Source organism: Triturus cristatus, chromosome 5_2 (genome assembly GCF_964204655.1).
Source record: "Triturus cristatus chromosome 5_2, aTriCri1.1, whole genome shotgun sequence".
NCBI lineage: Eukaryota > Metazoa > Chordata > Amphibia > Caudata > Salamandridae > Triturus > Triturus cristatus.
In genome coordinates this window covers 677,151,323-677,175,239 of record NC_140588.1, presented here as the reverse complement: position 1 = coordinate 677,175,239, position 23,917 = coordinate 677,151,323, and positions in this window count along the sequence as shown.

Sequence of the window (23,917 nt, the reverse complement as noted above, 5' to 3'; positions counted from 1 at the left end):
GTAGAATTTCTCTGGTTTTGTACGAGTGAACTGTCCAGCTAACTATAACATCCCTGAAACCTATGATTTTTTCAGTGAATTTCTAAGGTTTTTTATATGCTAATTTCTGACTATAATGTGCCTGAAACCTATGGTTTTTTCAGTCAATATATATCTTAAATAGAAATAAAAAAACCTCAGAAGTTTACTTAAACAATCAAAGGTTACAGGGACATTATAATTCGTTCAAAACCAAACTAAATTCTGTAGTTTTAGTTACCAGAGTTGACTATAAATTAAACCCTAGCAATGCACTGCTTATGACCTCACATATTACATCACTCATGACATGGTAGGTGACATCACTCATGACAGCACTGATGACATCTCAAATGACACCACTGATGACATCAAATGAGCATAAGTGTTTTTCAGAGTTTATGGATGTTAAACCTACCACAAAAGTTAGAAGTAGTCTACTAGGTGCACTACCACTGAGTGCTACTATTTCTAACATATATTATGTGAGTGGCTATATCCTTTTGTGTATGGGTTTGTGAGTTGCTGCATGGGTGTATAAGTGGTTATGTGTGTAGCTGTGTTGGTGAGTGAGATGCTGTGTTAGTGGCTGTATTGATGAGTGAGTGGTTAGTAGTGACTTTATGGATTTGTGAATGGGTATGTTAGTGATTTTGTGGCTGTGTGAGTGTGTTTATGGGTGAGTGAGTGACTGTGTTGAAAGGATTAATTAGGGAGTGAGTGTGTGTGAGTGAATATGTGGTACTGGGAGTTGCTGTGTGGCTGAGTGTGCCAATGTGTGAGTGGCTGTTTGGATGAGCGACTGGTTGCATCAATAGCTATATAGGTGAGTGAATGGTTATATGAGTGGCTGTATAAGGGAGTGAGTGTGTGTGTGAGTTGCTCTATGTATGAGTCAATGCAGGCTTGAGTACTGGTATGGGTCTGTGAATGGGAACGTGAGTGGTTGAGTGAGTAGGAATACAAGATGTTGTGTGGGGTATGAGTGGGTGCATGAGTGGGTCTGTGGATGATGTCATCAGTGATGTCATCAGTGATGTAATTTGAGATATCATCAGTGATGTCACTGACCATGTCATGAGTGATGTAATCTAAGAGTTCATAAGCAGTGCATTGCAGTGGCGTAAGTTATAGTTAGCTCAGATAACTATAACTACTGAATGTTTTTGTACAAATGAAATGTAAGCCTAACTGTAATGTAGCTCTAACTTTTGTTTTTTCCAGGGCATTTTAAGTTTAAAAAAAAAAATCTATTTGCTAACTATAATGTCCCAATGATCTTTGTTTTTTCTATCGCTGGGCTTAAAATTCCACTTCGCTCTCGGAGATTATGGAATTTGACAACTCTGTATACTGGTTATGTGGAGTAACCAATAAACTCCTCACTCTGCAATGGAATGGAATTGTTTCTTCCGTTGGTGCACTCATCAGGTCCTTTTGCGCATGCAGTGAGTGTGACAAGACTTGCCAGGTGCTCACCAGCAGCCAGGCAACCCTAAGCAGCCAAGGAGAGTTCATCTCCCAACTAGAAGTGTACCAGGAGACCCCTGTGCAGAGTGGTTGAGAAAGGGGGCAGGGCCTCTGAAGACGTCTCGACAATAAGCCTAAGCATATACATGCCCAGGACCCTGAAGGGTTTGCTGGGTGAACCCCAAAACGTTCACCTCCATTTTGTGAGCTGCAGTTTCCCTATGCCCCAGAGTGCAGTGAACCAAATACCAGGAGGTGGTAAGGAGGCAGACAAGTGCAGACTTTTTCCTAAAAATTTAAAACGCGATTTTCCCTACCCATGATTGCATAATTTCAAACTTTTTTGCATATGGTTTTTACAGTTTAAAAATTGAAGTTTTTAGCCTGCCTGTGATTGCATCATTTCTCAATTGTTTTAGGTAAAAATGTATGGTTTTTATTTGCCTGCGACTGTCTGATTTAACCTGTTGAATTGTGGGATTTGAAGTCCAAAATCTTTTGGTCTTTTCCATACATTCCTTGTGACTATCTGTTTTACCTTCCTAATTTCTCCCTTGTTCTGTGCTCAGACCTAAATGTTAAGCAATCCACCCCAGCTCCTATTTTGTGCTAGAAAGTGAGTGAAACCAGACCCCCCACCCTTTTCCCCCTTAGCAACAGGGATATTCTACATCAGAGAGTGAACAGAGGGTGCTCTGAGACAGCAGTAATCTGCTGTTGGCTATTTAAGCTGTGTTTTGTAGGGATTGTGCACTCGTTTTTTGGCTAGGGGTATGAGTAAAGTATTATAAAAATGGTATTGTTAGAGGACAAAGTTTGATAGGCCCATACCTGCAGAAGTACAAAGTGTGGATTGATGTTGTCTGTCTCCTAGGAGATTCTAAATAGAGGAGCAGCTTCCAACTCCCTGGTCAGCAAACCTTGACTGAGGTCGCAGGGATCTTATATTTTCTGCTATTGGATTGTACATGTGTGCACTGATTGGTGGCTGCATCTAGTGTTTCTAATGGTTTAGGGTTAGTGTTCTCATTGGCTAGTTATTTGAGGGTTCTGATTGGTACCTGGGTCAGTGATTCTATTGATGTAGGGCTAAGGGTTAGTGATCTGATTGGTAGATAGGTTTAGGGTTTCAGATTGATTCCAGGGGTGGGGCTTTCTACTGGACGTAGGGCTTAGGGTTTGCTGTGTGATTGGTTGCTGGGTCTAGGGATAGGACTAGGACTAGGGTAAGGCTTTCTATTAGATATAGGGCTTAGGTTTCCTTGTGTGATTGGCTGCTGGGAACAGTGTTGGGACTAGGGTTGGGATTTAGGCTTTTTATTAGACATAGAGTTTAGGGGTTTGAGCCTGATTGAGTGCATGGACTAGGGCTCCGATTGGTTGTAAAGGCTTGGTTTTCTATTGGTTCTAAGGTTCAGGGCTAGTGTTATGATTGGTAAGGGTTAAGGCCAGGGTTCCCATTGGCTGAAGGGGCCACCTGATTACTAGGGCTATATTAGGCCAGGGCTTAGGGTGTCTCAGCCCAGGCATCACGGCTAAGAGAGGAAAGGACACGTGTGAGTGCCTGTTTGAGCCTGTTCGAGACTGGTCGGGACTAGGGCCAGAAATACTGCCCAATTTAATATGCTCCAGCACCCACACAATGCCACCCACATCCACAACCAGATTAACACACTTACACAAAATGTACTACACACATTTACTACAAACTAACCCTATGCACAAATCAATGTCTCAGCACCCAATACAAAACCTCACAAACCACACCTATATACCTTTCTATCCCAGCTACCACACATTTCCACCATCACCTACAACCAGTACATGACTCTACCCTATACCACTAGCCAATCCACTCATGACTAACACAACCCAATTCCACACCACACTGAATTATATCCCAACCAGACACACACTGCTTTAATTATACCCAACAGACCCCATTTTATCACTAACAAACCTGTATTCAGCCTTCCATCACTCCCTGACTAACACTCTCCTCTTCTTTTGCCCACAATTAAACAACCACACAACATCTACACCACACATAGTACCTCTTGCAGCAAACAAGTTTAAGAAAAACACACAACTCTAGTTCATTCCCTCCTACACACAACATAAACTCTAATTGCAAACATATCACCACCCCTTTACCTTCCAACTTTCACTCACAAACAATACTAAACTAACAAATCCATCTCTTAAAACAAATACATCAGCAACCCTTTTTCAATACTCCTCAAAAACAAAACATATCACGCACATCAGCACAACGAAATCTCTCAAGCGCAACACCTCTTAATACTTACCATCACAAACTACAAACATACAACCACCTTTCAAATGACACAGATGAACGAACTACAATACCAAGCTTTTGCTCTTCCCCACACCCAAAACATATACAGCATCACAGCAATTCTCTTTGAACCGCATCTCATCCAGTAGACAATTTAGAACCTTACTACATGACCTACTTTCTGCACTGCCACCCCTAACTCATACACCTTCCGCCCTAAACAGACACAAACAAAACATGCAACGTGCCACACCTCACAACTTTGCTTCTCCATGTCTATTGCACAACAAGGTTACACAACAAAAACAACACAGCACACCAACTCACTCTCAAACACCGTCTTCACCACCTATGCACGCAGACCCATCAAAATGCCTTCTTTGCCTGCTGGACAAAGAACACAATACAGAACAGTTACATGATTGCTATCATCATATACCTAGTACCAACACTAAGGACACCCCAGCTGCAAGCCAACAAAATACTGCTCACACCTCTACAAAACAGAGCCATGCTATCTCCAAAGCACATTCTCTAAGCTGTCAACTAATAAATGCTTGATCACTCTCTAAGAAAAGGCATCACATTCATGACCTTCCCACTGACGTAAAACCAGACATTCTATTCATTTATGAACCTTGGTTGGAGATGAAAGGGCGTCAGTCCTTTGTGAAGCCATTCCTCTAGGTTATCAAATGATCACCCAAAATCGCATAGGAAAAAAAGGAGGTGGCCTAGCTGTTATGTTCAGGCAAACATTACATATCACTAAAGTTGATGACACCTCCATACAAAATTGTGAAGCCCTTTTCACCAGATGCAATCCTACACCATCTTCCTCCTGTAGCTTCCTGCTTCTTCACAGACCTCCACCTAGCAAGGCAACTTTCCCAGATGCACTTCTAGACATGGTTTTAAACCTGATAACACTGCACTCCAACCTATGCGCTTTGGGTGACCTCAACATTTGGTGTGACAAACCAAATGTGCCCCAGATGAAAAAAATAATCGCTGGCCAAGAAGCACTGAACCTGCATCAGATCATCCATGAACCCAACCACATCGCTAGACACATTCTAGATGTCATTTTTGCTAATACAGAACTAGTTACCTTTCAAACAATGACTCCAGTCACATTGTCAGACCACCACTTGCTTGCGTTCCAACATAAAACAACACTAAGCGATGCACCTAAAACCACCTTACATGCATCCACCTATAGGCCGTGGAACAAACTCAATTTTGAACACTTAGAAACACAAGTAACATCCAGGAGAGAACTAGAAGCAATACATTTTTTTCAAAAACCATATGAGTGGCTACAGGAAGATTTGGTATCCTGACACCACTAAAAACCACACAACAGAGCAAAGGAAAACAAGCACCTTGGAGAAATGGAGAGATAAAATAGATAAAACAACATATTAGAAAGCTGCAATGTGCCTGGTTCAAAACAAATGCCAAACAAGATAAACTACAGATAATTAACAGATTGTACAAGTCAGCTATCAAAAAAGCAAAGAAAAAATACTATTCAGACAGAATTCAAAATGTTAAATGTGCAAATAAAGAATTCTATACATTTCTCAATGAACTTTGTAAAACTAATTGCCTAGAAGCAGCTTATCCCGTTACTCAAGAGTTCACAGACAAACTGGCAAATCATTACACAGACAAAGCAGACACGTTGGACTCATACTTACAACAGACACAAAGCATCAGCACTAACCCTTTTACAAAGCTACAATCCAAGAATACTCTAACCCAGCCTTTCCGTTCATTTCAAAACATTTCACACAATGAATTTATGGACCTGGTCAAAGCAAGCAAGCCTGTGGGCAGCCCTTCTGACCCATGACCACCACAAACCTTCAAGACTATTCTCCAAACAACCTCTGCTGCCACTCCATTAAGGAGAACCATCAACAACTCCTTAACTACCGGAATATTTCGATAAGAATTCAAAAAGTCATACATATGCCCATTACTGAAGAAAACAAACTTGGACCAGCTGAACCCTGACAACTACAGACTGATTTCAAATGGACCTTTCCTGGGCAAACTGATAGAAAGAGCAGCTTTCGCCCAGGAGTCACAATTCATTAAAGAGAATTCCATACTTTCATACTTCCAAACTGGGTTCTGTCCAGCAAGAGGCACAGAATCTGCCCCCCTTGCCATCTGGGATAACCTGAACACTGTTGACTGCAACAGGATTGCTGTGCTACGTCGCTTGGACCTCTTGGCAGCCTTTGACACAGTTGACCCTTACACTCTGAAACAAAGACTCTACGAAGCCGGCATAGAGGGGACTGCTCTAGACTGGATCGCGTCCGACCTTTGCAATACAACTAATGTCATCCATACCCCAACTTTCTCGTCTAAACCGTACTTCACAAAAGCAGAGGTCCCTCAAGGCTTTATTATCTTGCCCATGCTTTTCAACATCTAGATATAGTCATTACAGGCACTGATCAATCAATTTCACTTTTTTTTTTAAAATTCATATTTAACTTTATTGGTCACAGTCACAGAACAAAAAAGGGATGCATATCATTTTGTCTTTCACAAACACAAGAATACAAATCAAAAAGACATTCTTCTATTACATTAAATACAATTACAAATAAGTAAGTAAATACAGATGGATAAATGCACTGAACACTTATATAAATGTCATATCAAATCATATCATGTCAAGTTTCAGCAATAATTACAAAAATACTTTTAATCCCACTGAAGGCTAGACCAAAGCCGTCCAAATTTGACACATTATCTCAATCCCCTTGCTTTTGCCAATGCTAATTCCATTTCGTAGACTCCCCTCAGTAACAACCAAAATTCAGTAATAGTGGGGCTGGATTTTTCTATCCATACCCTAGCAATAGTCAGACGAGCACATGCCATAAAAATTGACACAAAAGAATTTGTCACATTACCGGTATCCAATAGTAGCCCTAATAGGATTTCCTTCTCTGATAAGACCGTTGTTTTACCAGTTAACTTTCTCAGTTCCTGGGCGATCCTACACCAAAATTCGGCGAGCTTAGGGCATGTAACAAACATATGTTGTAAATCTGCAGCAAATTCGTTACACTTGGGGCAATAAGATTTAATAGAATTACTTGAGACAGCCCATTTAGAAATCACATTTAGGGTATAGAACAGCATAAAAAGAATGCGGTGCTGTTGTAATTTTAAATTAATTGAAGTGACAGAGGAACTTATTCTAACAAGTGAGTCTGAAACCTCATCGGAAGTCACCTCTATACCAAACAAAGTATTCAATTTAGCTGTAATCTGTAACATATCATCGTCAAGTTCGTCCATAAAGCAGCAGTAAGCTCTCCCTATAAGACCACGATTACCTTTCTTAAAAATTACACGAAGGACTTCTGTTGTTAAAGGGAGAGCCAGCAATCCTTTCTCTTGCATAAAAAAATTCCTGATTTGTAAATATTTGAAAAAAGAATTATGCGTGAGCCCATATTCCATCAATAATGACTGAAAAGACTTGAAGCCGTGTTCATCATAGAGCTGCCCCAACATTGTAATTCCCTGTTGTTGCCAAAATTGCTTGACTGAATCCAAAAGAATATCAGGAAGCTTCGGATTACCCCAGAGATAAGTGAATTCGTGCCAATCAGGAAGATTACACTTTTTACAGATGTCTTGCCAAATATGGAAGATATGTCGAATAATCTTAAATCGGACTCTTTTGTAGTTGTTGGGATCTGACATAGACTGTAGCAAGAAGCCAGTATTTGAACCATGTGCCAACTGGTACGATAACCAAAATTTCCTTCCCTCAGGTCCCTTTATGAAAGACTGAATTCGGCTAATAAAGGCGGCCCAAAAATAAGTTCTAAAGTCTGGTAGTTTGAAACCTCCCTGCTTAAAAGATAGCTTGATGTATCTAAGCGCCCGTCTTGCTCTCCGATGATTCCAGATAAAGCTTCCAACAACACTGTCTACGCGCTTAAAAAAAGACACTGGAATTCTAAGGGGAATGGCACGAAAAAAATAGAGGATTTTAGGCAATACATTCAACTTTACTATATTGCACCTCCCAATAATAGTCAGCGGGAGCTTTTGCCACCTACGCAGGTCATTAGTGACCTTTTTCAAAAGCGGTGTATAGTTTAAGTCAAATATATCATCGATACAGGCGCTAAGGCATACCCCCAAATACATAGCCGAAGTTGTAATACCTAATGAAGGTGTGGCAAGTGTCGGTGTGAAATTTAAAATAGACTGTGTCTTATTCAAGTTCAGTTTATATCCAGAGAAGGACCCAAATCGCTGCGCTTCATGAGTTAATTCTGAGATAGTTTCTACTGGCCTTGTGGAAAAAACAGCAATATTGTCCGCATATGCGGTGACTTTCAAGGAAATACCATTAAAAACAACTGGTGATATGGACATATTATGAAGTAGATGTTTAATAAAAGGCTCGATATATAATGCGAATAATAGAGGAGAGAGCGGACACCCTTGTCGTGTACCGCGGGCAATACTGAACACAGACGAGGCAAAGCCACTATACTTAATCGTGGCAGTGGGTTTGTAATATAGTTTCTTAATAGCTGAGATAAACCTCCGACCGAGGCCGAAATAGCCCATCGTACACCACAAGGAGCCCTAGGCCACCCGGTCGAAGGCCTTCTCGGCATCTAGCATAATCATCCCCATCTGCTGATCCAGCCGATTTGCAACATCGAATACGGCAATAGCAGTGTTAATATGCGCAACAGTGTCCCTACCAGGTATAAAACCGTGTTGCTCCTCAGACACTAAGTAATGCATCAAAGGAGCAAGGCGGGATGCCAAAAGTTTAGAACATTTTTTGGCATCTGAATTAATTAAAGATATCGGTCTGTATGACCCGAGATTGTCTGGTGGCTTGTCTTTTTTGGGAAATACAAAAATATTTGTCTTATTCCAAGAAGGGGGAGAATCCCCACCCATAAGTATCCCATTAATCAGATCTAGCAGAATTGGGGCTAAAAGATCCTTGAATGTTTTGTAAAACTCGAGTGGTAAAGTATCCTCCCCAACTGCTTTACCCATGGGCAATGCCCCGATTGCGAAATTGAGCTCTGCCAGATCAGCATTCTTTCTAAGCTCGAAGTCTGAGAAGAATCCAATAAAGGCAGATCACTCTCTTGTATATAAGTAGTAGCTAGCTGTATATTAAAACTCATCGCTTCTCTATACAAGTCAGTATAAAATAAGCAGAACTGTTCCACAATCTCCTGCGGTTTCGAAAAGACGTTGCCATTTACCCCAATAACTTTTTTTATATATACCTTAGCTTTATGATCTGCTAACTGATGGGCCAGTACTCGTCCAACCCGTTCCCCATACTCATACTGCCGATTTCTATACTTAATATAATTAGTTGCCACTTTATCTTTAAGCTTTCTGCCAAGCTTTGCTCTCATATCTACGACCTGTAAATATATTCTATGTTCCTCCGCATCTTTTAGAACTATGGATTGGGCATGAAGCTGTTCTAACTCCATATATTTCTTATGTTCACTATCCATTAGGTTAAGGTTAGACCGATTTTGTTTAATTATATATTGGAGTGTAGTCCCCCTTACATATGCCTTCAGACAATCCCAAACAAATGCCAGAGATGTAGAGTGTAAATTATTGGCAATGTATTCCTTAAGGGCTTCTTGCATAAATGTAATATATTCTGAGTTATTAAGAAGATGCTTAGGAAATGAGAAGTCTCTCTTCTTAACGCCCTCATCATTACCCAACGCTAACATAAACATAATGGGATTATGATCCGAAGTGATCTTGGGGCATACTACCATACTAGATTTCTCCAACATATTATATTTGACAAAAATCATATCTATCCGTGAATAATGTTTGTGCGGGTGAGAAAAATAAGTAAAACCTGGCTGTATAGGATGTAGCACTCTCCAAGCATCCTCTAGTTGGTGCAAGTAAAGCAGATCTTGAATTGCTGTCCTCGCCCGACTCATTCTATTTCTAACTTTAATATTTGTAGTATCGATTTTCTTGTCCAAAATACAGTTTAAATCGCCCATCACTATAAGGTCCCGGACCAATCTAATAATTCCGAACTAAGAAAAGTGAAAATATAAGGGGAATCATTATTCGAGCCGTATACTGTACAAATTGTCATATTGTGCTTAGACACAGGAATCTGAACTATCACCCATCTCCCATTAGGATCAGCCATAGTCCGTGAGATTTTGAACACAGAATGCTTAGCTTTCAAAAGTGCTACCCCCCGAATAGACGCCGCCTGTGATGTACAAATAATTAAATCATAGCCTAATTGTTTGAGATGGTTTCTATCCTTAAAAGCCACATGCGTTTCCACAAGGCCAATGATATTTGGTTTAAAAACCTTCAACTCTTCCGCGACCAATCTTCTTTTATTAGCTTGATTCAGTCCACATACATTCCAACTCATAATTTTAAATATACTACTTGACATAAAATAGATTCATATTATTTCTAAGATTTCTAGATCCATCTGTAAGTAGACTGACATAATGAATTTGCAACCAACATTTTTTTACTTTACCCAATGTGCCGTGACCCTTTAACCCCCCCTTCTCCCCACTCAATCTGCAAACTCGTCCCACCCCACCCAGAAGGAACTTCCACCCAGTATCCATGGAAAGGAATCAACCCCCTAAACTTAGCTGTCCAGATGACAGCAAAAATAGAGCACCTCTCCCCCACCCCCCCCCACTGAGACCCACCACTCCCACCAGCCCCCAACCAGTTCAAAAAATAAAATATCATTCCACCAAAAAACCCTAAATCAATAAATTGTGATAGTAGAATTGTACTAGCATCGTCAAGGGAGAGTAACGAAGACATTAAACATAACTCAATCCTTTACTACAGGTTGCCATTTATGAAGAGCTCTTTTTGCATCCTGCTCATTAAAGAAGAAATAAATATGACCATCTTTAATAACTTTCAGACGGGCAGGTTCCTGTAAGATGACCTGAGAACATACAGCTTTGAGGGGATCCATAAGTTGCCGTAAAAGCCAACGCCTCTCCATAGTGGGTTTTGAAAGATCAGAACAAACAAATATAGAAAAAGAACCCACTTTGACAGGAGCTGTTGGGCGAGCCTTACAAAAAATGGCCTGTCGTAACAAAAAATTACCCAGAAAGACCAATATAGGCCTTTCAAAATTTCTTTTAGACTGTGTATCCCGCGGGAGAAAAAGTGGTAGCCTGTGTGCTCTTTGGACTTGAGTGTCCATGTCCCAGTCCTCTAAATCTGGAAATGCTTTTTGGGGAAGACCGACAATGTACGCTCGTGGATCAGTCCCTTCACTGCCTTCCGGGATCCCAAAAATCCTCAAATTCATGCGCCTCTGACGGTTTTCAAGGTCTTCTAGCTTTAGTTGGACACTGGTCAACTGCGATTCATGTATGCTAACCTGCTTCATAGTAAGAGAGTTATCCTCTTCTACTGCAGCCACCCTATCTTGAAGGTCGGAGACCTCTACAATTAGATGAGATACTTTAGTGGTGACCTCGGCCAGTGACTTTATAATTTCGAAGCTATCAGCCCTGACTTGTTGATAATGTTGTTGTCTTTGAATCTTAAGTGCTTGCATGATCCCAGATAAATATGGCTCCTCATCAGAAGTTTTATCCTGAGGACAACCTTCGAGACATTTCTCCCCCCTGATGGCTCCTGCAACCCCTAAGTCTGATAGGTCTCTGAATGGAGAGGGATAAACAGGGGTCATTATTTGGCCAGTAACAACTGTTGTAATTTCAGCTTCGAGTCCTATCTCCCGCGATACAGTCTGAGACCCATCCTGAGAACTATCCACTGCTGCCGCACTAACAGAAAGTAGGCCGTCTGTTTCCGTGACTAACAATCTCTTTGGAATGTCGGGAGGGAGGCCGCCTGGAACATAGTCAATTTGGTCATTTAAAGTAGTGGTTATAGTTGTGGTAAGAGGAAGAGGAGCAGGAATTCCTAAATTAGAAAGCCTGGAGACAATTGATCTGATTTCTCCCTTTGTAGAAACCCATTTCCGAAGAAGGCTCAGCTCCAGACCTGATTTTGTAACATTTACTGCCCCTTTCAGCCGTTCCCTTGTCTCTGATAGATAAGCCTTAGTGTTAGCCCCACTCATACCCCCTCGTCCACTGCCGCCTTTTCCAGTCCTGCCATGTTTATGCGTTTTCCCTTTCTGGGTCCTCCAATTCTCAGTGATGCTATTAGTAGTACCATGGCCTAACTCCTGAGTATCTAAATGTTGATTAGAGCTGGAGGGCGTCTTACCCGACTGCCTAGAAGAACATTTATTAGCCTTCTCCTTACCATTGGTGGCATTATCACTGACCCCAATTAGGTCCGCATCAAGTGGAGACCCTGGGCTCACAATAGTGGGATCGGGACAAGACCGCTGCTGAATGGAAGCAACACTAGCCCGTACCGATGAAGTAGAGATAGACAGATCTCCACAGACTTCATTAGAAGGAGATGGCCCTATATCTTCTCGGTTATGGTTATGACCTTCATTGTATAGCTCCTCAGATTGTGTTTGCAGGACCAAATCAGCCAAAGTGGAGGTTTCTTTGACAAGGGCAGGACTGTTACTACCCCCATTAATATTCTCAACAGAAGGGGAGATGAGTGTTTTAGTTAGTTCCTCTGCTTCACCCCACCTCTCATTCACTGCAGCGTTAAGCACATCAGCCATTTGATCAATAGGGGCAACTGAGTCCGATCCACAAGAGTGTAAAAGTGCGGATACTTTGCCGGAACGAAGCAGCTTTAACATGGGCTTCCCCAACTGCGGATTGAGAGTTGCAGCTTCCCTTTGTACCTCATTAATGACACAAGCCGCTTCAGGCGTACACCCACAGTTTAAACAATCTGACCTGACCACCTCTGCTCCTCCTGTCTGGTTGGGTGCAACTGCTGCTGTCTTCGCTGAGAGCCCCGCCCATCCTTGGCGGGTCGCTTGTGGGGGAGCCACTGTTCTCCGATACCAATGTCCACCTCCCAGATTGCCAGACAAACTCTTGCAGGAACTGCGGAAGCTACAACACACCCCACACCTATATGCACCTCCGTCCAGCTCGACAAAAGAACGCCGGTGATGTCGCTCACGATGCTCCAAATATGAACCAGCTTGCTGCGCGGATCCCCACCACCGCACAGCTGATCTCAGTTACCCGGCACATCGACAACGGCAGTGGAGGCTAACGGCTAAGGCAGCTGGGGGCGGCTGAGGAGCGATATTAGTAAAGTAAAAAGTCCATTCTCGTTAGCAGTCCTTTTCTGTATAACTCTCCCTTATCTTTTCACAGCATTCCTCTCGAAAATTCTTCAATCGGACAGCAGCGGAGGTGAGCGGGAGCCATTGGTGATGGCCATCAGTCGGGAGTGGGCGGAGGTGCTCTCAGGGGCGGAAACATTCCGCCATCTTCCCTTCCAGTCCTCGTTCCTTATTTTCCCCAATCAATTTCACCTCATGTGCTATAACTATGCAGATGACATGCAAATACTCCTTCAACTGCAATGCCCCAAAGACATTAGAAACATGCCAATTTTCAGTTGCCTCAGAGCTGTGGATCAATGAATGATGTGGAGCCATCTCAAAATGAATGCTGCCAAAACGGAATTACTCATGTGTGGCAATTGAAATCATTATGACCCGCTTGCCTCGTGGGCTGATGATCTGGGAACACTGCCTAAAATATCAAAGGAAGGAAGAAACCTCAGAATGACTATGGACTCCAAGCTATTGATGAATGCCCAAATGGACAAACTAGCCAGATCAAGCTTTGTTACTATAAAAATTCTGAGATGAATCTTCCCCCATTTGGGATTTCCACACAAGGTCCAGGCTACCATCTCCCTTGTTTTGTCCAAACTCGATTACGCCAACAGCCTCTACCATTTACCATACCACCTTTAACAACCATAAAGACTACAACTGATGCAGAACTCGGCTGCCAGACTACTGTTACATATAAAACCATGAGCCCACATCCCCCTGCTTTGAAAGCCCTGCATTGGTTACGGGTTTCCAGAATATCCTTGTTTCAGATGCTTTCTATCACCCACAAAGCATACATGGAATGGGACTTTCCTTTCATCAGGAATAAAATCACCAAACACATCTAACGAATGAACTTCCACTGTAAAGTGGCACCTCACCTAAAAATATCAAGATGCAAGAAAAAAACAATGGGTGGCAAATCATTTTCTGTTTAAGCAGCCAAATTATCGAACTCTCTACCCCCAACATAAGATCCACAGATAACCACCTTTTCTTCAGAAAACTACTCAAGAATTGGCTCTTCCCCACATAACCACCATACACAAACACATAGAAATATACAACATACCTCTCCGTATGTAAGCATTTATTTGTACTATAGATATGTATCTATATATGTGTATTGCTTTGTATAAACGTGTAGAAAATTAATGCTCAAAAAAATATAATAGGTAGACAATCATTAGTTCTTCTTAACAAATGTACCTATTACTGATAGTTACAATTCTATGTTTTTAATATGTATATATGACTGCATGAACAAGTAAATAATTTTATTATAACTATATATATGCAATTGCTTCACTATTGATCTAAAACAAATATAAAAATAAATACATAATAAAACAAATTTAAAGTACAACAACACTTGAAAGCCAGAGTTTCTTTAATGCATCTTTAATCTACATATACTACCTTAGTGTATGCATCTATATACATTCCATGTAGTTATGCATCTATATCTCCATTACTTTTGGATCTACATATTTATTAATTTAACTTATTTATTGCTTTTCTTCTAATTCAGCATATCCAATGCACTTCCCTATTTTTCACCCTATACCACTATCAATATATCTTCTAGCTCAACTCTCTGACTCATCTCAATCTCAAACCTCTTTCTACTGATCTTTCCAATGCACTACCCTATTTCTCACCCTATACCTCTATCAATATGTCCATTACCTCGACTCCCTCATTCATCCCAGACCCTACTATGATCCCCAAAATAACCCTTTCCAGACTCTTCCCCACTCCACCCCTCCTTGCATCATCTCATACCACATTTTAATATTCTGATCCTCCAAATCAAGCCTTTCTAAACCATCCCTCTGACTCCTCCCCCACCACCTCCCTTTTACTCATCCCAAACATCCTCCTACTGGTATGAGCTTCAAAACAAACAAAGGAAATTCTAAATCCTTCCACTATCCATTTCAATCCAAATAACAGACTTACATGTCCACTACTAAAATGAATTTAATGTTTCACTATACGTATTCACCGCTAACCCTTTATGAGTTCCGGAGTAGCGTGCTACTCGCCAAAAAAGCATCCCCAATCAGTAGTATGCGAGGAGACGCCTGTACAGAGTGGTTGAGAAGGAGCGGGGCTTCCAACAGGGTCTCAGAATTTCTCAGAAAGCTTGTTTCTGACCTTTATTCTGCCTTTTTCTGCTCGTTTATCACCTTGCCTCTTGCTGTTCATTTCTGTTCCCTATTTTCCCTCTTTCTGCTCATTCTGACCTTTATTTTACCTCTCTTTGCTTGTTCCAGACCTTTATTTTCCCTCTTTCTGCTCATTTCTGATTTCTAGTTTGCTTTTCGGCTCAATTCTCACCTTTATTCTGCTTCTTTCTGCTTTTTTCTGACCTCTAATCAGCCTCTTTCTGCTCGTTTCTGACCTATATTCTGCCTCTTCCTGTTCGGCTCTCACCTCTATTTTGTTTCTTTCTGCCCATTTCTGACCTCTATTTTACTGCTTATTTCTCACCTGTATTTTGCCTCTTTCTGCTTGCCGCTGACTCTATTTTTCCTCTTTCTGCTCATTTCTGACCTCATTTCTGCCTCTTTCTGCTTGTTTCTGACCTCTATTTTGCCTCTTTCTGCTCGTTGCTGACCTTTATTTTGCATATTTCTGCTCATTACTGACCTTTAGTCTTCCTCCTCCTGCTTGTTTCTTAACTTTATTCTGCCTCTTTCTGCTTGTTTCTCACCATTATCTTGATTCTGTCTGCTCTTTGCTGACCTTTTTCTGCCTCTTTCTGCTTATTTCTGACCTTTATTTTTCCTCTTTTTACTGCAGGACTTCATGGGGAGCCTCAAGGCCCTTGTGGTCCCAGCTCGCTCCCGACTCCGTCACAAACAGCGTGCTGCTGAAAGACAGTCTCTATGTGTCTGAGCAACATTTTCATCTGTTTCCCGGAAAGCATATTTGTGTGCTGAGAAACAGATGAAAAACTCTACATTCTGTATGTTTCTGTTGTGTTTGCTTTTACTTGGTTGGAGTGGTCAGCTCCTATTAAGCTAAAGCAAACAGCTAACTACTGAGGGTGGGCCCCTCCGAAGGTATTAGGAGCTGGCACTGGAGGGTGGTGGTCCCTATGGCCATATATGGCTCCAGGAAATGGGAAACGTGTCCCCCTTCCTTCTTTAAAATAGACAAAAGTCCCAGGGAGGAGGTGGTCCCTGGGGTGTGTGGGGGGTCCACGTAGCCCCCCTCCATAAGTAAATTAGCCCAGGAAGGTGGTGGACCCTGGAGTTCAGGGGTTTGGTGAGACTCCATAAGCATTTAAATAGAAGCCCTGGGTAGGTAGCTGTCCACTGGGCAATTTTAAGCCTTGGAGGGGGCCCCATGCACCCCCTCCATTTTTATATTATTCCTACATGCATGCAGGCACACACCGGCACACCCGGGGCTATAATAAAAACAATCATGAGAGCCTGCATTTGTTTACTTATACTTTTCTGGTTCACATTTGTGATATTTGTGAATGTGCAGCAATTTTTTATTAGAAAAATGCTTTTATTCCATGGCAGCATCCCAGGGGTTCCTAAGACCAAGGCTTTGGAGTTCAGGGTATTCTTACTCTACCCTCTTTTCTTTTGTTAAAATATTTCTTTTGGGATTTGATTGAAGCGGAGACTCAAGATGGTTGCCAACACTAACCAATTAGAGCGCTGTATTTCCCTGCATGAGCTTGTTATTTTTTGCAACTTAGTCGCAGCCACAGATATCACTATCTTTATTTTCTTACATTTCTTAACAAATACTGAGCAGATTTACACAAAATAACAAAAATCAAAATCTGCAGAACCAAATTAACTTCTCTGTCAAATTTAGTGCAATTCCATCGGGCAGTTCGGGCTGTAGTCATGTTCAAATGTCATATGGGAATTTATGTGGGAAAATTCACTTTTTTACACCCCTTTTACTCAGGCCCTGCTTGACGGACCAGCCCAAAACTTTCCATGCATAGATTTATCAAAGATCGCCAAATAGGCAAGTTAATAAATTCTTCCCCTATGAAAACATGGTTCTAACTATAACTACCTACTGGTGATCGGCAGTAAGCGATGCATGATATATATATATATATATATATATATATATTTATATATATATATATATATATTCACTTAAAAAACCATAGGTTTCACACATGTTATCGTTAGCTGGACATTTCACTCGTAAAAAACCAATGAAATTCCCCTGTTATAGTTAGTGCAGGCAACTATAACTCACGCGACCGCAATCCTCTGCTGATGACGTCAGATATTACATCACTGTATTTAGACACTTATTTACCCATGTCTTCTGCCATTAACCTTTAGCTATACATATATTACAAATATTTATTTTTCGGAAAGACACATATGTCATCAGTGATGTAATATCTGACGTCATCAGCAGAGGATTGCGGTCGCGTGAGTTATAGTTGCCTGCACTAACTATAACGGGGGAATTTCATTGGTTTTTTACGAGTGAAATGTCCAGCTAACTATAACATGTGTGAAACCTATGGTTTTTTAAGTGAATTTGCAAGGTTTTTTAAATGCTAATTCGTAACTATAACGTGTGTGAAACCTATGGTTTTTTCAGTGAATTTCAAAGGTTTTTTAAATGCTAATTTATTTTTTAAATGGGATTTTTAGCGTGCGCGTACGGTGCGCGAACCTTGCTTAATTTTCCGTTAATAATTTTTAAAACAATGTTTACGTGCGTTTTTTCAGCGATTTTTCGAAAAACAAAAACCATCTTTTTTTTGCCCTTGGGGGTCCTTCTGGGACCCCCTGACAAAGGTTAGGGGGTCAGGAACTGTCCACCCTGCCCCCTTTTCACGTTCTCCACCTTTGTTTTTCACCCCCTCAGACTGCGTGAGACAAAATGGCGGCCGACACTTCCTGGTTTCGACTGATTCGAATGTTTACCGACATCTAACAGCCAATCAGAATTGCGCTTGCGCACGGCAGGGTGCGCGCACCGTGCGCGCACGGTGCGCGTGTATAGATATTTCTATGCTTTTAAATGCTATTTTCTCAGGAAATACTGAACAGATTTACACGAGACCTTCAAAAGGCACTTCCTTGACCTTATGGCTACCTCTCTGCCAAGTTTCACGTAATTCTGTTCAGCCGTTCGGGCTGTACCTTTGACTAAAGGTCCTATGGAAAAATGCATGGGGAAAACGCGTTTTGAGACCCCCCTTTTTTTCGGCCCCCGCTTTACGAATCACCCCGAGACTTTCAGGGTAGGAGCGGAGCGGAGCGCCCTACCTAATTTGAAAATTTTGCGAGGATTCGTCAACCGGCGCCAAAGTTATTCCAAATAGAATGTTGCGGATTTCCTATGGAAACTAGGTTGTAACTATAACTATCTACTGGCGACCGCCAGTAGATAATATATATATATATATATATATATATATATATATATATATATATATATATATATATATTCACCAAAAAAAACATAGGTTTCAGGCCTGATATAGTTAGGAATTAGCTTTTAAATAACCTTAGAAATTCACACAAAAACAATAGGTTTTAGGGGTGTTATAGTTAGCTGGACATTTCACTCGAACAAAACCATTGAAATTCCTCCAATATAGTTAGTTGTACTAACTACATCTCACGCGCCCGCAATCCACTGCTGATGATGTCACATATTACATCATTCATGACATGGTCAGTTACATCACTGATGACATCTCAAATGACATCACTGATGACATCACTGATGACATCATCCAGTGAATGTGGTTTGGTTCGTTATTTAAATATGTATTATATATATATAGCAATTTGCATTGAAGAATGAGTGGATATATAAATATAAATATCTGGATGGAGGGGTTAGTAGTAGTGTGATTGACTGTTTACTTGACTATTTTATAGTGTCTCACTAAATATATTGGATAGTGACTAAACTGTGTGAATATCTGTATCACTTTGTCAGTTGTTATGTAAACTGCTGCACCAGTTGGTTACTAGCTACGTGAAAGTCTGTATTAGATATTGATTAGTTAACTGACTATTTGTATGGGAGAGTGAATGTGTGTGTGGTTCGGTGTGGGGTGTGTGACTGCCCAAAGATGTGTGAATAGTTGATTCAGTAGGTATATGAAGTTAAAACTACATGTTATAACAGTTGTTTGGGTGAGTAAATAAATATCTTTATATGTGTGGCAATGAGCCAATATATGTCTCAATGGTACATGTCCAACAAACTAGAAAAATAAACGCCAGTGTATGTTTCAGTTGTTGTATAGAAATAAGTATACATAAGAGTCAGTGATTGTATGAGTGACTGTATGGATAACTGTATACTTGTAATAGTATTTTTATAACACACTAAGTATGAGTTATTATCTATATGAATAGATGAAGTGGTGTTTTTATAAGTGTATAGCTAAGTAAAAGTAAGTTTCATCCATTGTTTGCAAAAGTGAGTAGGATGACTTCATAAGTGATTAGGATGTGTGCTGGTGTGTAATGTCGATATAGGTGTATAAGTTAATTTGATACTGTTCTATTGATCATTGACAGCATGTATGAGTGAATCTATAGGTAAGTGATTAGATGTGTGTATAGATCTAGGAATTACTGAGTGGGTGTTTAGAAATTTGTATTGGTGTGTCAATGGTTTTAAATCAGGCACTCTGTATTTTACAGTGAGTGATGAAAGGTGATGCTAGTGTATGATGAGGTGTATCTGGTTGTCACGTGGATGATGTCATCGGTGATGTCATTCGAGATGTCATCAGTGATGTCACTGACCATGTCATGAATGATGTAGTATGTGACATCATCAGCAGTGGATTGCGGGCGTGCGAGATGTAGTTAGTACAACTAACTATATCGGAGGAATTTCAATGGTTTTGTTCGAGTGAAATGTCCAGCTAACTATAACACCCCTAAAATCTATTGTTTTTTCAGTGAACTTCTAAGTTTTTTAAAATGCTAATTCCTAACTATATCAGGCCTGAAACCTATGGTTTTTTCATTGAATTTCAAATGTTTTTTAAATGCTAAATTCTAACTATATCAGGCCTGAAACCTATGGTTTTTTCAGTGAATTTCAAAGGTTTTTTAAATGCTAATTCCTAACTATATCACGCCTGAAACCTATGCTTTTTTCAGTGAAGGTTTTGTAAATGACAATTTTTAATGTATTAATTGTTATACTGTTTTTTATACTGATTTACTATATTTTTTTTAACTATTTCTTTTTAGATATTTATTTTTAATTACATTATAATTACATTATACATTACAATACAAAATATACTTTCTCAGAATGAATTACTTTAGTTTAAATACTTTGCAAATAGGCAATAGACTTTTAAGTACAGTAGTTACAGTTGTTGCAATGGGCAACACAATTTCAAACACAATGCAACATTGAGCTCAATGTGAATTTCTACTCAAATGCAATTAGTTACTTTATCCACAGGACTGGAGCCTAGATTCAGTCCTTGGACATCACCTGAACTGGGTTGCAGAGAGGTGTTCAGAGGCCACGGCCCTTTTTACAACACTCTGCAACGCAGCTCCGTGGCACTAACTGGAGGTACCTGGTGGGCTAGTAGGCCCCCAGGGGACCTCAGGATTAAAGAGATATTAATTCCCCAACTTAAAACGCACCACAGGTGTTTGCACACATATCACCTCAGGCCCCGCCCCCTACCTTCACCATTGTGCAAACACGCCCCGTGGTGCGTTTTAAGTTGGGGGATTAAGTCCCTTTGAATCCTGAGGGTCCCTAGGGTCCAACTGGCCCACCAGGTACCTCCAGTAAGCACCACAAGGCTGGGTTGCAGAGAGGTGTAAAAAGGGGTGTGGCCTGGAACACCTCTCTGCAACGCAGACCTGTGGCGCTTACTGGAGGTACCTGGTGGGCTAGTTGGCCCCCAGGGACCCCCAGTATTGAAGAGGAATCAATTCCCCAATTTAAAACGCGCCACAGGGTGCGTTTACAGAGTGTGCTTGTGAGGGGGCGGGGCCTAGGGACGATTGCGTCTTGTTTATTTTATTTATTTTTAAAGGGGAGCTGTGTGGCCCCCTTCCTTTTACTTTTTTTGTGGCCCTGGGGACCGCATCCCCCAGGGCCTCACCCCCAAATTCAAATTTCCACAAAATATTTACGGGAAGGGGGCCGCGTGGCCCCCCTCCCATGGCCAATTCTGGGCCCCAGGGACCCCATTCCCCAGGGCATGGCCAACTTTTTAAACCTTTTTATGGAGGGGGGCTGCGTAGCCCCCCTCCTTTGGCCACTTAAGGCCCCGGGGACCCCATCTCCCGGGGCCGGTCATTGATTTTTTATTTATTTTCATTAATGGGGAAGTGGGCTGCCTGGCCCCCCTCCCGGGCCACTTATGGCCCCGGGGACCCCATGCCCCGGGGCCTGGCCACCTCATTGGGGACTGTGGGGGGGTCCCAATCCCCCCACGGTCCCAGCCGGCTCCCCGGCTCCCTGCCTCCTGCGGGAGCCGGCATTGCTTTTCCACATGGGGAGCAGCTAACATGCTGCTCCCCATGTGGAAAAGCAATCTGCTTTGCTTCATTGAAGCGAGAGCAGGTTTCCCTGCTCTCGCTTCAATGAAGCAAAGCAGTTTGCAATGGCAGGATAGGAGCCACGAGGATCCCACCCTGCCATTGCAAAGAGCAGTGTCCCGGGGAGGGCTCCCGGGGACTCTGCAGGAGCCGTACAAGTACATTTTAAAGTTGCCCCGGGGGTGGCGGTCCCCGGGGCTGGGGGGCCTGAGAGCCCCCCACCCGTTTTAAACAAGCCCTGGGGGGTGGCGGTCCCCTGGGCTGGGGGGGCCTGAGAGCCCCCCACCTATTTTAAAGTTGCCCTGGGGGTGGTGGTCCTCAGGGCTGGGGGGCCTGAGAGCCACCCCACCCATTTTTAAGAAGCCCCTGGGGGTGACGGACCCCGGGACTGTGGGGGCCTGAGAACCCCCCCACCTATATTAAAGTTGCCCTGGGGGTTGGCGGTCCCCGGGGCTGGGGGGGCCTGAGAGCGCCCCCCACCCATTTTAAACATGCACTGGGGGGTGGCAGTCCCCGGGGCTGGGGGGGCCTGAGAGCCCCCCACCTATTTTAAAGTTGCCCTCGGGGTGGCGATCCCCGGGGCTGCGGGGGGGCCGTGAGCCCCCTCCATATTTTATGTTAGCGCCCCAGGGTGGCCGTCCCCGGGGCAGTGTGGGGGGGATTGGGACCCCCCACACATAATTTTTAAATATGCCCCTGGTATTTGGCTTCCCCGGGGCAAATCACCATATGTAGCGCGGGAGCCCGTGCTGATTTTTTTTGTATCGGCAGGATGCGTGCATCCTCCCGTTAAAAAAAACAAATTGGGGCCTTGGGGGTCCTTGTGGGACCCCCTGAGCAGGCCTAGGGGGTCGGGGTGTTTTTACCCTGCCCCCTTTTCGCGTTTTGTGCCTTTTTGTTTTGGGCTTCTTGTGCCTCGGAGTGTTGGCAGCCAATTAAAATTCAGCTTGTGATCCGGAGGGTGCGCGGATCCTCCGAGGCAATAGACATATATGTACTTTTAACTCTAGTTTTCTCAGGAACTACTGAATGGATTTACACCATTTAAGCCATAGGCACGAGTCAGAACTGAGATGTAATTCCGTTCAGCAGTTCGGGCTGTAGCTGCGGCTAAAGGTCCTATGGGAAAATGCATGGGGAAAACGTGTTTTGGGACCCCCTTTTTTCTCGGCCACCGCTTGTCGAATCACCGTGAAACTTTCAGGATAGGAGCAGACTGGAGCTGGCCAACAGTTTGGAAACTTTTGCAAAGATTCATCAATCGGCGCCAAAGTTATTCCAAATAGAATGCTGCGGATTTCCTATGGAAAATAGGTCCTAACTATATCTACCTACTGGATACCGTCAGTAGGTAATATATTTATATATATATATATATTCTGCTCGGTAGGGTCCATTAAATAAACCACACTCGAACGCGGGTCCGCTTCCCCAATAGCTTTTTATTAGGTATGGAAAACATCCTCCTTCAGTCCATCAAATGTCTGACTGCAAAGCTGACGCGTTTCGAGACCTTCCCTTCTTCAAAGCGCAGGCAGTCAACGAGTGCAGAAAGAGCTCCGCCTACCTATTACATATATATATATGAATTCACTGAAAAAACCATAGGTCTCAGGGGTGGTAAAGTTAGTTGGACATTTCACTCGTACAAAACCAGTGAAATTCCCCCATTATAGTTAGTTTAGCTAACTATAACTTGCGCGCCCGCAATGCACTGCTGATGACATCACATATTACATCACTCATGACATGGTCAGTGACATCACTCATTACATCACTGATGACATCTCAAATGACATCACTGATGACATCACTGATGACATCATCCTTGTGGTAGAGTGGCAGACCTTCTCTCACCCTAATATAACCTTTGATACACACACTCAAAAATAGAAACTAAAATTTTAAAAACAATGGACACACCAATACCAGTTACAACACACCTATTCAGTAATTCCAAGATCTACACATACATCCACTCATTCAGCAACAGTCCTATACAGTTATTCATACATGTACTTACTCATCATATGTACTCATAAACCTATACATCCTGTTACACACCACCACTCATCCATAGAGTTACTCACACACATAGTGACACATGCAAATAAAGTATCAAACATACATTTACTTGCACATACAGTTATACGCACACTACCACACTTACTTCTATAGAAACTTACACATACTTACTCTCTTAAACAATCACTTATAGAAACACATATTTATTTATACAGAAACTCTTCCAAT